This window comes from Lissotriton vulgaris, chromosome 7, assembly GCF_964263255.1.
Source record: "Lissotriton vulgaris chromosome 7, aLisVul1.2, whole genome shotgun sequence".
NCBI classification, from domain to species: Eukaryota; Metazoa; Chordata; class Amphibia; order Caudata; family Salamandridae; genus Lissotriton; species Lissotriton vulgaris.
In genome coordinates this window covers 1,073,738,797-1,073,753,692 of record NC_141695.1, presented here as the reverse complement: position 1 = coordinate 1,073,753,692, position 14,896 = coordinate 1,073,738,797, and the positions used below count along the sequence as shown (strand labels likewise).

Below are 14,896 nucleotides of genomic sequence, written 5' to 3'. Positions count from 1 at the left end.
GACCCGCACCCCTGACACCCCTTCTTGGAAAGGCTGGTAGCCTCATGCTTTTTTTTTTACACTAAAATATTGAGATTTCCACCATAATTTTAGTATGAAGACAAATTAAAGCAAGACTTACCCCTACTGGCCACTGAGGCATACTCCATGCTACCAAATGACTCCAAAATAATGTAAGGCATTTAATATTAATTAGTACATCACAGAGTTGATTGCAATAGCTTTTTCAGACAGTAGCCACCAACGATTCAATGTATACAGATTTTTTTGCGTGAACTATTAAAATTGTACACCTTGAAAGAAATATAAAAGAAATATTGTTCTACAACAGTACTTTATTTTAGATAGTTTTAATATGTTCTTTGTAAAGCAATTGATCTTGTTTCCTTTTTCGCACCGAGCTTTTTAACACTTCCTGCAGGTGTCCGGTTGCCGCTTGACGTTGAATTCATAAATACAGGAAGGCCTGGCCCAGAAATGTTCTTCAGTCGATAAAAAGGACCCTGGTCCTGGGGAGAGTTGAAAATGTATCTGGCATCTTACGGACTTTTGCATAGTTGATGAATCCTCTGAGGAAGAGTAGAAAACCTAACACAAGGAAAACCCACCAGAGCCAGTACTGGCCATCAAAATATCCAGGGAAGTAGGTGGAAAATCTAACAATCAGAATCCACTTGATGAGTGAGAGGCCAATATTGCCCCATATCGTCCAGCAGCTGAGGTGGTGAGGAAGAAGGAGAGGAAAAACCCAATCCAGTTGAAGAGGAATGCCATGAAGAACGTCAGCATGAAATTCCCATCATTGCCTATCCTCAACTGATCAGCATCATCAAAATCATCCCGAGCAACAAAATCATCCTCTCTCCCAGGAACCAGAGGAACAGTGGCTTCAATCTTGTTTCGTTCAGCTTCATCATAACTTGGAAGTGATAGGATAGGATAGGATAGGATGTGGATTTATAGAGAGCGAATTGCTGCCCGGAGGCGTCCAAGCGCTAGGATTACTGAAGTGCATCCATGAGGAACACAGGGGGAAGGGCGAGGAAGTTTAGACTGGGTGGAATAGGAAGGTTTTTAATTGTTTACGGAAGGCCGTAAGGTTGGGGTTGGATCTTAAGTACAATGGAAGGGCATTCCAGGCCCTAGCAGCATTGTGGGAGAACGACGTACCTCCTGATCTGGATCTTCTTACTCTCGGGGTCACTGCTAGAAAGGACTGGTTAGATCTTAGGTTCCTGTTGGGCCTGTAATGATGGATTAGGTACTGTGTGATCCTGGGGCCAGAGTTCCAGAAGGACTGATGGGCTATGCACATGGCTTTGAACGTAACTCTTTGGCGCACCGGTAGCCAGTGGAGAGTGACAAGCCCGGACCTTACTGACTGTCTGCGGGGGAGGTCGAGTAACATACGTGCAGCGCAGTTCTGCACAGTCTGTAGCCTTCTCAAGGTGGATTCCGGGGCGCCGACGTAAAGGAAATTATTAAAATCGAGGCGGGATTGGATCAAGCCTTGTACCGCTGCCTGCCTGGCTTCCATGGGGAGGAGAGGAAAAATGTTCCTAAGCATCTTCATGATGCCAAAGCAGGTAGCCGAGAGTTTGGTAGCTTGTACGTTGAAGAAAAGAGATCTGTCCATCCATATTCTCAGACCTTTGATGCTGTTTTTGGGAGTTGGTGGGGGGCCCATGCTGGGTGGCCAGAGGGTGGCCGGGAAGCTAGGGACCGAGTTGCAGAGGACCATAAGCTCGGTTTTGTCTCCATTTAATTTTAAGGACGATTGGGACATCCAGGTCTTTACATCCTCCAGACACTCTCTAAGCCCGCTCTGTACAGGTAGATTGGTATCCTGAGTCAGGGAGACCACAAGCTGCGTGTCGTCCGCGTAAGAAATGATCTTAATCCCGAACGGGCGGACGACATCGGCCAGTGGTCTCATGTACAGGTTAAAAAGTGCAGGGCTTAGAGAGGAGCCGTGGGGGACGCCGCAATTCAGAGGTCTGCTGGTGGAGACCGAATCGCCGTCGAACACCTGGAAGGATCTGTCTTCCAAGAATGACCGAAACCAGGACCACGCTTTACCCTTGATCCCGACCTGGGACATGCGGTGCAGCAGGGTGACATGGCTGACCGTATCGAAGGCCGCATTGAGATCAAGGAGGAGAAGTGAGTTTGCAACAATGTACGAAGGTAGTTTTGGAAAGCCAGACTCGTCTTTATAATCAAAAATTGCTCCATTCTCTCCGGTAAGACTGCTGTATGGCGGTGGGGCATTGGTTCCTGCTTGTGAAGGCCCTCCTGGCTCCTCTTCATTCTGTAACTGCTGGTATCGGCCGCTGCTGCTGGGTTCCGCCATGACGGTGCTGGAGTCGAAAACGCTCACAGGCAGCCGCGGGAGAGGCAACAATCCACCCTTAAAAGCGCTCCGGCCGCCGAGGGTCGCCTTCCCTGGAGGGGGTGCTGGGAATGGGGAAGCTCCGCCGCTGGGGGGGCTTGGATCGCGGTTCTCTCTGTGTATTACAGTCACAACCGTCCTCCTCCTCCTTCCTCCTCTCTGTTGCTCAATGGAGCAAAATACTGCCACCCTCCTCTTCTCTCAGGCAACTTCACTGCCTGCCTCAGCAGGCTTGTCAGAGGCGGCCAGCAGCAGACCGTTTAACCCTCTCTGCCTTCAGCTCTAACTTGTTCATTTAACCATTCACCCAAAAGATAGCATTAACCATATAAAAAAAGAAGTTGGCTATTTTGTTGCATAGCTCTTACTTTCTGGAATGGTAGGGGAGCTTGGGTGGGCTAAGGTAATAACTGTTTTAAAGAGCTCTTTCCAAATTCAGTAGGACAGTCTGATACTTCCCATGTTACTCAATGCTTAAGTAAAACGTAATAAAACCAAGTGATGTGGTGAGGACAAAGATCTTGGTCACAGTCGTGGCTGGTGACATTTGAAAGTGGCGGGGCGTAAAAGTTGTGGACGGCGCACTGTGGCGAGCAAGCGCAGCCAGCAAGCATGTACGCATCAAGGGTGCACCGCTAATTTCTTCACATGACCCTTCAATTTTCATTAAACTGTATCTGTCACGGCCTGATAAAACACATACTGTTAAAACAACTACCAAAATTCCATTGTCAGCTCTCTGTTCCCAGTGCACAAGGTGATGCTTCACAATGAAAACATTAAACAACCATTAGACATCCCATTTCCAAGAATGTTCACTTAGGGCGCAAAACGACGTGACAGAAATCCAGATGTGAAGGCAAGTCACGAAAAGGAATTTTGTATCTTTTTGTGACACGAAAATGTAAAGAATGCAAAACACAATCTGTATTACGGTAGAGGTTGGATCACACAATTAGACTATCTCAGGGCTTAAAGTATGTAGCAGATTTTTTGCAAAGGGAGATAAAACCGAAGATAAAAGAAGTGAAACACGTAGAGTGCCATTTCACGCAGGAATACACAAACTGATAGAAACTGCTCAGAGCACATTCAACTGCCCTCTTACTAGTTTTGCAAAAAGCAAACCAGTGCGAAAATATTGTTTGGGTATTGAAAATAATAAAACAAAGTCAATAAACTTAACTTACCTTACCTTCCGCTTCCTGCCTTCAAGTTAGCTCCAACTCCAGATGTCGTCGTCACGCAGGAAGCCAGGCAGCCTCCCTCCCCTCCACCGTAACACAGCGCTGTGATTGGTTCGGCCGGCTACCCCAACACCACGTCATTTCTCTGTATGCTGCAGCATACAGAGAACAGGAAGAGTGGGAGGGGTTACTCGAGGGCAGGGGGGAGCGGCTTGCCCGCTGGTAATAATACAGTTAATATTGCCTGTTTGGACAGCCTCTCAGGCTGCCCAAACAGACAGTATTAACAACAGTGGGGAAAGCCACTCTCCCCTGCCCTCGAGTAACCCCTCCCACTCTCTCAAGCAGGAACTTCTGCTTTCTCGCTGTGCGAGAAGGCAGAAACAAATGCTAGTTCTCTACTATTTGTTTCTGCCTTCTCGCACGGCGAGAAAGCAGTGGGGCGGCGCCCAAACGCCCCCATGGAGGATCCGCCACTGCTTGGCCACAGGAGATGCTTGAGGTTGGGGCTACTTGGAGCCTGAAGATCTTGGTGGAAGGAAGCCAAAAAACCATTGCAACAGCAAGTCAATGCGGTGCACAGGGGTTCGGTTCCTGCGGTTCCGATGAGGGACACTGTCCTCAAACTTGGTAAAAGGGCAGGGCAGGCCTCAAGGGATGTGAATAATTACCACTTGTGTTGCTGAGCCTTTCGGAGTCCATGGGAGCCCAGGATCAGCTGACCGGTCAGCTTTGTTGCAGTGCCTGCTGATGCAGAGATGTGACTCTTACGCTTCAGGGGAGATTACTTCAGATGACTTGGATGTCCGCAGGCCGTGTAAAGTTCCTGTATGGAGCACAGGCATGGACAGTGCCGCAGACGAGCAGGGCAATGACATCAGGAGCAGCAGGAATCTTCCCAGTGGCAGTCTAGATGCCCAGAGTGAAGTCCAACAAAGTCAGGAGTGCCCCGATGGTGGAAAAAGAAGTGGTGTCTTATCTAAATCTTGTCCCATGAAACATCTAGGGACCCACACACATGTAAGCCCTTAAGTAACCTAAGGAAAGGGTTGGGACGATTCAGGGTTCCCTCCCAGGTGAGGGGGTAGACAGTGGAGAGGATGCTCTAATGTTGTTTGTCCAGCTTCACACTAGAGAAGGAGCTAATGGCTCCTTGAGCTGGTTTGAACTGGACTATGCAAGGAGGGCACCAAATGTGCCCCTCATGCAAACTGAGTGGCACTGGCAAGGGCTCCCACCTGGTCCCGACACACTAAACCCTATCTGGGAGGTGGTCACACCTCCCTGTGACAGGACACCTATTGTTCTGTCTTCCCCTGCTCGAGCTTGTCTCAGCAGCAGGAGAGCAGAAACGAGTCTCTGGTCGGCAGTGGCCATGTTGTGCTGTCCGGGTCTAGAAGACTGGTACCGGGAGCACGGAGGGCCTCTCAGAGGAGCTTTGAAGTACATGGATTTGTATGATCCAACATATTTGATACCAAACATGACAGGAATCGTCACAGCCAGTTTAGAGATGGTCATCGCGTAATGATGCATTGCCACTCTGTGCCTTAATGGCTGATGCTGCACTTATAACCTGGGAAAATAGACTCTGAAGTTTGTAGGGGTGTCCATCTCATGCAGAGCAATAAAGGGTCTAGCTCATAAGAAGCAAGGCTGAGCACCTAATAACAAAAAACCACAACCAGTTGCCAATGCTGCTGAAATTTGCTGAATTGAATTTACCCCGATGTAAGAAATAACCATCAATACATCTGTAAGCTCATTAGTCGCTTTTATTTTTTGAATTCTTCTTTCATTTTTTCATTTTTATATCCATATATACAAACGTTTTTTAATACCTCACAAATACTGTACAAAAAATTCACAAATTACACGGCACAATCACATCAGACTTACTATTTCAAGCATACTACATTCATACTCATACACAAAAAAGACATTAATAAACCAAACATTGATTCACCACAAAAATACCCCTTTTCAATCAACCAAGTTAGGTACACTTTATACATTTACTGCACTCAATCATTTTTGTATGAATCCTCTATTGGATCTAGTATACTTTTGATGGAAAAAAGCGTTTGGTTTATCCAATGGCCTACGCATTTCAAACCTCTCTGTTTTAGAGGTTCTCATCAGGACCAAACTCACTATGAAAAAAAGAGAAAGAAAGACTAATCAGAAAATGACCTTATTTGAAAGGCTAGATACCATGCTCGACCTGTCTTACGTAACATCAGCAGCTTACCTCCAAGTGAGATCAAATTCCAACCGCCACAAATGGCACAACTTGCAGATAAAGAATCTAAACAGACACATAAAGAAAAAAGGAAGGAGGGGAAAAGGACTATCAGTCTTGTGTCCGTGCTCATATTGACTTAAAAAATGCAGAAGATTACGGTGGCTCTAGATTAATCACTTACATGTAGATGTATAGGGAAGTTCCCAAGTGTTCAAAATTTGTGGGTCTTGAAGGCGTTGCTTACGGCGATCTGAAATAAGCGAATAGCAGCACCAGTCATTTAAGATGAAATACATGGGCGGTGGCGTACACGCACGCAGAGCGTGCATGCCGCAACGCTTACCTGATTTATGCACAGGCTTCCATACTGTCGAAAGTTTGAATCTGGAAGTTAAAAAAGCGGAAACCGGAATGAGAGAAATCCGTATGAAGGAGACCAGAAGATTATTAAAAAAAACGCAGTCCACAAAGTTGTTTGCCATTAACTCACCAGTGTCGGACCAAGTCTCGTTGACTGCACGAACCAGCATTGGCCAATCGTAGTGCCTGTTGTTGTCAGGTCCGGCCGTCCTTGTTTATACGCAATCATGGTGATGCTGCGCAATGATTGCCGGGATTTGTAGTTTTTTCAAGCCGCTCTGCTACGATATACGGTCAATTGTGCTGTACTTGAAACCCGTAGAAAGGAGGCATTCTTGCCATCTAGAACGGAGGGCCCATTGCCTTAATAATTCGGGCTTTCCGCATGAGACGGCCCCCAGTAGGATACCTGGATTTTTAGTTTTCGAGTAGGTCTGCATTTTAGATTTCTAGTGATACATAAATAATGATTCTTTATGCAGGCATGGTTTAAATGGCACGTAGCTTAACTGTACTGTGCTCTCTCAAATCTTACAGCCACATCTGCGCAAATGTCGACAGTTTTGCAGGCTCAAGCCTGGTGTTATTGGTCTGTGAGTCCCACAATGAAATTAAGATGGTACAACATGTAAGGTGCTTGGTAAGACCAAGTCGTATTTATAACTTATAAAGTTCAGAAATTTCATTCAAACCTGACACGGCCGTGTCAAGTTTGACTATAAGTAGATCCTCCCTTTTAGACAATATTTGTTCTCTGTCACCCCCACGAGGATCCGCCTCAACAGTTGAGATCACAGTCCATTGTAGAACTTTTTCTAAGTGTGATTTCCTGGTCCAATGATTCACAAGAGGAGCTGTTTCAACTTTCTTCCTGATGCGTGACTTATGTTGGCTTATTCTTTGGTGTACTTCCTGGCTTGTTTTTTCAGATATATAACAGCACACATGGGCAGGTTATTCCGTATATCACAAATTTAGTCTTACAGTTTGAAAACGTATCATGCTTCCAGTGTATTCCTCTGTGGCTGAAGACATTACCTTCAACTGTAGTCTCGCAGCAGATGCATGTGCCAAATTTGTGGTGGCCTTTTAATGGTGTCATGCCCATTAGCTGTCGTAAGGTAGATTTTGGTTCCTTATTCAAAGCCGCTCTAACAATGTAGTTCGAAATGCTACTCTCCTTTTTAAAGGCAAATAGTGGATTTGATTTTCAATGATGCGCCGTGAATCTAATCTGCGTAACCGTAAGAGTCTATTCCCTCCTCTCACATCAGGGGGCGGCACCTAATCCATACAGAAAAAATGTAAAAGATCTCTGTTACTCTCATGGAATTTCTCAAAATGCCTGGCCACAGGATATGTGGAATCTCTGTTCTGTATGGCCCGAGCTGTTACTGTGGGTATCGAACAAGAATGAGAATAGAGTCCTTTTAAACTCAAATCTCTCTTCAATGCACAAATGCCACTAGACGCAATAGAAGTGTTCTTGGATGCCATGGTCAATGATCTTTCAAAATTCAGGCAGCGGACTAAAAAGTGGACATCCACGAATAACCTTTCGCTAGAAGAGAAAACTGTACTGAAAAATTTGGGACAAGATAAATCTGTGATTATAAAACCCTCGGAAAAAGGGGGGAATGTGGTTGTACAAACTGGGGAACAGAATCACAAGAAAGCTATACGTCAATTATCGGATGAAAAATGTTATCAAAAAACCACAAGTGAAAAGTATCAACAAAACATCCAAATTTGTGAAGAATTAATCTGCAAATGGTACAACAAATGCATGTTGGGCCAAGAAGAACATCTATTTTTGAGGAGTTCGAACCTGGTGATTCCAAACTTTTACCACATTCCTAAACTACATAAAGACAATTTGCATCCACCTGTTAGGCCTATTGTTTCATCTTTGCAAGGACTGACAGAACATGTTTCAATGTTTATTGATAATTTTTTATCCTTGTTTGTGGTTCAATTGGATTCCTATGTAAAAGATACCAAAGATTTTTTAAACAAACTTAAGTGCTTAAAATGGGAACCCACCTATCCATTGATGGTATTAGATATAACAAGCCTTTTCACATGCATAGAACATGAAAAGGGGGTGGAGGCTATTAAATTCTACTTCAATAAAAGACAGTTGAGGTATGCACAACATAACCTCATGTTAGTAGAATTTTTGGAATTCTGCCTGACACATAATAGCTTTCTGTTTGAAGACCAACATTACAGACAGCTGGCCGGTACGCCAATGGGCACCTGCTTCGCCCCCAGCTATGTGAATTTGTTCGTAGGCTGGTGGTAGGAGCTGGTACCCAGAACCTACCAAGGCGAAAATGCTAGTGGTATGGTAATTGAATGGTATCGATATATCCATGACCTGTTCAGTGTGTGGCTGGGCCCAGAGGACACAGCCCTGCAGTATATCAACATGCTTAACACTAATGATATCAATTTAGTTGGTTAGGGTGTTCATTGAAGGGGGCAACATTGAAACAGCTCTTTACCATAAATCCACTGCAGGGAATTCCATACTATTTGCCACTAGCATTCACCCCCAGAAATTAGTTCTTAGTATACCTTATGGTGAACTCCTCAGGTTAAAGAGGAATTGCACACGTGAGGAGGATTTTGAGGCTGCTGCTTCAAAATGCTTAGCCAGGTTTTTTTTTATAGTCCTCATCACGCAAAAGTTTCAAATAATAGAGTGTTATTGCAATTTAAAAAACCACCAAGAGAGAGCCTTTCTTCCTAACTATACCATCCATGTCCCTTCCCCGGCACTAGGATCACACCTTGATCTTCGTTGGGGTATTGTTTCAGGTTATTAGACATCTCTTAGGCAGCTTGCCCACTCTATTCGCAGGCCCTAACCTGGACCCGCTACTCAAAACTATTGATGCGCTTAATCATTGGACCTCTTAGTTTGCCGAATCGTGGTTTCTTATGATCTTTCCACCCAGTACTGTTCCCAATTATTCCAGAACTTCAACCTTTTACTATGTGTCCCTGTTTTGTCCAGTTTATTTATTCTAATAAGTGAATTTAACCACTCATCTACTGTGGGAGGGAGGGAATTAACCCACTTTATACAAATTTCATGTCTAGCTGCTAACACCATCATGAATAGTAAATTTCTAAGCCTTTTATTAAGGCTACAAACCCCGTATCATCTAGTTTCACCCCAAAAAGATTAAAATGGGCATTCACCTGAATTTCTTGTTTGAGGATCTCAGAAAGGATCTCACCTACATTATCCCAGTACGATCGGAAGTGCGGGCACTGCCAAAACATATGGATGTCGTCCACTCTCTCTTCACTGCATTTGGGGCAACTCCTCATTCTCCCTTTGTTGATTTTCGATAGCATCTTGGGTGTCCAATACGATCTATGCAGAGAGAACATGAAGTTTTTTTTCAAAGGTGCAGATTTAATCACATCCCCACATGCAGCCGCAGATACTTGACATAGTGCTGCGACATCCTGCGACGGCAGCGCCTTCCCCCATATCTCGTTTGGTAAGGTGACATCCTCCCATCCCTCATTGATAAGCGCCCAGTACCAGTAGGCTACTTCTTTCTTCTCAAATCTTTGTCGAAACTTGGCCTCTAATACTGCATCTCCTGGTCCATCTTTTCCTAGGGTTTTTGCCCAGCTTTCTAGCTTGTAGTACTTCAATTTTGATAAGCTTCCATTTGTTAACTCTACAAGTTTTTCCCACTCAATAATATTTGATCCGGTTAGTACTTGACCCCATTCCACTATTCCATTTTCTTTCAGTTTAACCGCTAGCACATCCTTTAAACATTCAGGTGTGCCAGGTGAGTCCCAAATTGGGGCACAGCTACTATAATAGGGGATATTCCATAAGCGTCTTATCTGGACCCAAAGTCTAATGGCTGTTCCCAGTTTTTTCAGTTTGATCTTTTTGAAATACTTTGTGTGGCCAAATTTGTAAAGAAAGTAGTCCCCTTCTGAACCTGTCATTGCTTGCAGGTAGACAGGAAAGCAGTTAAATGTTTTAAATAGCACTCTAATATTCTTAAAATGGGATGCCCTATAATATTGGAGGAGGTCTGGGCTAGCTATCCCTCCATGTTCGTGTTTCCTTCTCAGCTTCTTCCCTGAGATTCTGGCTCCATTCGAGGCCCAAATAAAGCTAGGGATTTCACTCTGTAATTTAGCTATTGAGTCTTTTTTTAACTCTAATGGTATTGAGGTAAAGAGGTAGGTAAATTTAGGTAGGATCATCATGTTGACCAGATTGGAACGACCTAGAAAGGACAAAGGGAGAGAGCTCCAAGCATTAAACAAGTTTTTGACCTCGGACTGTACCTTATTAAGATTTATCTGAGCAATCTTATTGATCTCCTTCACAATTAAGATCCCTAAGTATCTGATTTGAGATTTTTCCATAGGATAATTAGCCTGAGAATTCCAGCACATTATCTCTGTCTTTTGCTGGTTAATTTGGTAACCTGATATGTATCCAAACTGCTGTAGTGTACTTATTATTTCGGGAAGAGAACCTGCCAAGTTTGTTGTATAGATCATTAAGTCATCTGCGTAATGTACGACTTTCTTTTCCCATTTCCTACAGATGAAGGGAGATATATGTGGGTTAGATCTTAAGGCACAAGCCAGGGGCTCTATATAGAGATTCAATAATATAGGAGATAACGGGCACCCCTGCCTAGTACCTCTTTCTATGTGTATTTTCTCCGTTAAGGACCCGTTAACCAACACACTTGAGGTTGGGGCGCTCTAACTGCTCTTGAGAAATTATTGCCCAAGTTATAGGCTTCTAGTGTGTTATATAGAAAACTCCACTTAACCCTATCAAAGGCCTTAGCGGAATCAAAGGTGACAATCGATAGGGGAGACTTTTTCTCTGTAGCAAGATCTATGGCTCCTATAAGTTCATGTGTGAGTTCCGGAATCTGCCTGCCCCTTATAAACCCTTTCTGATCTATGTGAATCAGATGACCAGCACAAGTTCCTAATCTCTTTGTCAATAGCTGCGTAAAGATCTTATAATCACAGTTTAGCATGGAGATTGGCCTGTAGGACTCGCAACGTTTAGGATCTTTTCCTGGTTTCAATATTATACAGATGTTAGCTTCCCTCCATGATTTAGAAGGTAGTTGTCCTCTTTTAAAAATATCATTAAACAGATTGGTAAGTTCTGGGACCAGCACCCCTCGCAGTGCTTTGTAGAATTCATTGGGCAAGGCGTCAGGCCCTGCTGCCTTTGCGCTTTTTAAACCTTTAATCACCTCTCCAACTTCAGATTCCGTAAATTCTGCATTTAACTTCTCCTTCTGATCTTCCAACAGAGTTTGTTTTACCCATTTCTTGAGGTATTCTTGAGTTAGAGCCTCGTTACTCATTGTGTCATCCCTATATAATTGTGAAAAGAAGTCGAAAAAGGCGTTTTTAATATCTACTTCTTCTACCAAGGTTGTAGTACTGTTTGCCTCTTGGATACTTGAGATTTTATTTTTAGTTAGGTCAGTCTTTGTTTTCCAAGCTAAGAGCTTGCCACACCCCTCTCCGTATTGATAGTGAGCTAACTTACTTACTTCCCACCTCTCCTTAATTCTAGAATCTATAACATTTCTTAGATTATTTTTTGCCTTTGTCAGTTCTTTCCTGTGAGCCGTTATGCTAATCATTTTGCCTCTAAGCACCGCCTTACAGGCCTCCCATCTAATCTGGCTCGAGGTCTGTTCCTGGTTTAATTGAAAATATAATAACGTTTCCTCATTAAGGACCTCTACTATTTTGTCCTCTAAAAGTATACCTTTATCTAGAGTCCATCTTGGCCGAGTCCGAAGTTTATCAAAGTCAATTTCCAGAGTTACAGAGGAATGGTCTGAAAGATGCTCAGGTGAATGTCTAACCTTTTTAACTTCCCCTAATAGTGCTTTATCTATTAAAAAGTAATCGATTCTAGAGGAATGTCCCAGTCTTTTATTTTTGAATGTGAACGGTTGGTTTGTCTTTTCTCCCTTAACTCTCCATACATCCAGTAGCCCCAAATTTTCTTGATAAGTTTTAAGCCACCTCCTCATATTAGGCAAAGTATGTCTGTTTTTTGGAGGACTCCTATCCAATACCGGATCTAACAGGATGTTAAAGTCACCCCCAAGGATAATTGGCCCTGGTGCGTCCAGCAGATGTGCATATAGCTCCTGCAGAGCTAAGGGATCATCAATATTGGGCCCATAATACCCTCCAATCACCAGTGTTCTACCGTCAATATGTGTATTTACAACCACCCATCTCCCTTTTACATCGGCTTTGTAAGCCTCCATTGTCGCTTTTGCAGATTTTTAAAAAATAATGATTATACCTTTAACACAACATGTTTGTTTCATATATATATATATATATAAAAATCTACCCATCGGTGTCCTTTCATTATTCCCTCCCATTCAGATAACAAGAGATGGGTTTCTTGAAGAATAATTATGTCCCAATCCTTCTTTTTGAGGTATTCTAGGATCCTTTGCCTTCTCGCTCTAACTGTCAAACCGTTCTCTTTCCATGAGAGAACTTTAACTCCCATGGATTAAGTTGAAAGGGCACTTGCTCTATTGGCTCTGCATGCTTTGCGTGATTCGGACCCATAATTTTTTAGTTTTTTCCCTAATATGCTCCCACACCCTGTGTACCATATTTTATGTGACGAACGTGCCCCCCCCCCCTTTCCCCCCCAATTTTACCTCCCCTGGAGGACCCTCCCTTTACTCTTTGGCAGGCCTGTCCTGTCTATTCGAGACCCCTACCCCATGGGCAGATATTCTTATTTTACATATTTTACAGTCCGGCTTTTCACACCTTAATTGTATCTATCAGTGCTTCTACTTCTTGTGTCTCTTTCAAGTTATGCATATGGTTATCCCACATAATCCTCAGCATTGCGGGGAATTTCATTTGCACATTAGCCCCCATGGATTTTAGCTCCTGCATGTATTGACCTAACTGCCACTGGCGATTTTGTGTTGTTTTAGAAATATCAGATCTTATTCTAAAGGACCACTCCCCCTTTTTGTAAGATCCCGCACTTTTTGCCTCCTTAAGAATTCTTTCTTTTAGTGCATAAGTTTTAAAGTTTACAAGAATCTTCCTGGGGTTAGTCCTGTTTTTATTTTCCGTGAAAGGATCTCTGTGAACCCTCTGTATATCATCGGAGAGCTCTTCAGTTTTAATCCAGGGAAAAAACTCTTTTAGAAGGTTTATCATGAAGACCTTTATGTCACCAGTCTCTTGGCCCTCTGGAATATGCAGGATTCTCAGGTTATTACGTCTAGCCTGGTTTTCTAATGACTCAATTTTATTTCTAAGTTCTTTCTCACTAGTCTGCAAAGCCCCGTCGTTTTTTCGTTACGGGTGAGCCTCTTATCTAGCTCTTCCACATTAGTTTCCAGAGTAGTGACTCTTTCCATCATAGAGTTCATCTTGGTCTCCAAAAGTCTCACATAACCCCTGGATTCAGAGCTGGTTTATTTCTGATTTTGCAAAGCTTGATCTCATTTCTGTGATCAGGATCTCCATTAATTGATCCACATTTTTCTCCTTTAAGGCTGGGGCCTGTGTATTTTCCTGCATGTTTTCCTCCCCTTCCACTTCCACTTCCTTATCTGGCTCTGATGGCGTCAGCTCACTAAAGCGGTTGGGGCTGTGTGGGATACCTGCAGTTAGATTTCCATCGGCCATTGTGGGCAATTCTTTTTCAGATTGAGTGGTCAAACTCTCTTTTTCAAGCTTTGGTTTCTCAAGTCTTTTTTTACCTTAAAATAAGTACGCAGAGAGGGGGTGACTTTGACCTTTTTTATTATGGCTTTAGCCCGTATAGGAACTACTTTTGACTCCAGGATTTGTGGAGGCGACACTACTATGGTTTTTCCTTTAATGTTCTCAATTTTCTCTTTTTCCTTTTGTAGTGTTTCAGAATTTATTGAAAGGTTCCTATTCCTTAAACAATATCTTCTCCCTCTTTTAGGCAGGTTGTCTACAAGGGCATTAACACTATCAGCGACACTGTGAATGGCCACGTTGTCAATAGCAGTAGCCAAATTTCTACCCCCTTCCACACCCTCCTTAACAGGCAGCTCCTCTACCTTTACTATGGTGCTACACAGAAAATAACCCGACTCATCACTTACTTGAAAGGCCTCAGGGGCTTTCTTTGAAATTGTCCAGGTCTTATTCCGTGAGGGGTTAGCAGCCCTAATGCCCTTTGGGTTTTCTCCTTTGCCTGCCATTTCTGCCAGTTCTTCCTTTATCTCATCCTTCTCAGCGGCCCCTTGCTGCCAGGGCTGGCTGTTACCTTCGACTGGTAGTGAATCCTAGTGGCAGCCTTCCTGTTCTGCATCAGTATCTCTCCCGCCTTACTCCAGAGTGTGTATCTGGGTCTCTATAACCCTCCCGAAGACCGCCACAGAGACCTTGCTCAGAGCCCAGAACTGAGCCGACTCCACCATTGCGCCTCGTCGCGGCCCCCTCCGCATCCCGCGCTGCTCACAGCTGAGACCAGAACCGCGGCTGACTCTCGAAAGCAGTCGGGCCAAACAAAACACCGCGATATCAATCAAGCCCTCCCAGGATGAGCCGCGTAAGTTTTCATATTCTTTACCCCCCCCTGCGCTGAGTATGCTAATTCCACTACACTAGCACAGTAAGGTTACCGTCGATCCGAGACGTCAT

At 43.9% G+C, this 14,896-nt stretch overlaps 1 pseudogene; it reads right to left on the bottom strand.

Annotated features, from left to right (window-relative positions):
• Positions 1-334: 334 nt before the first annotated feature.
• On the bottom strand, positions 335-2,491 carry LOC147702938 (NEDD4 family-interacting protein 1-like; annotated as a pseudogene).
• Positions 2,492-14,896: the final 12,405 nt, after the last annotated feature.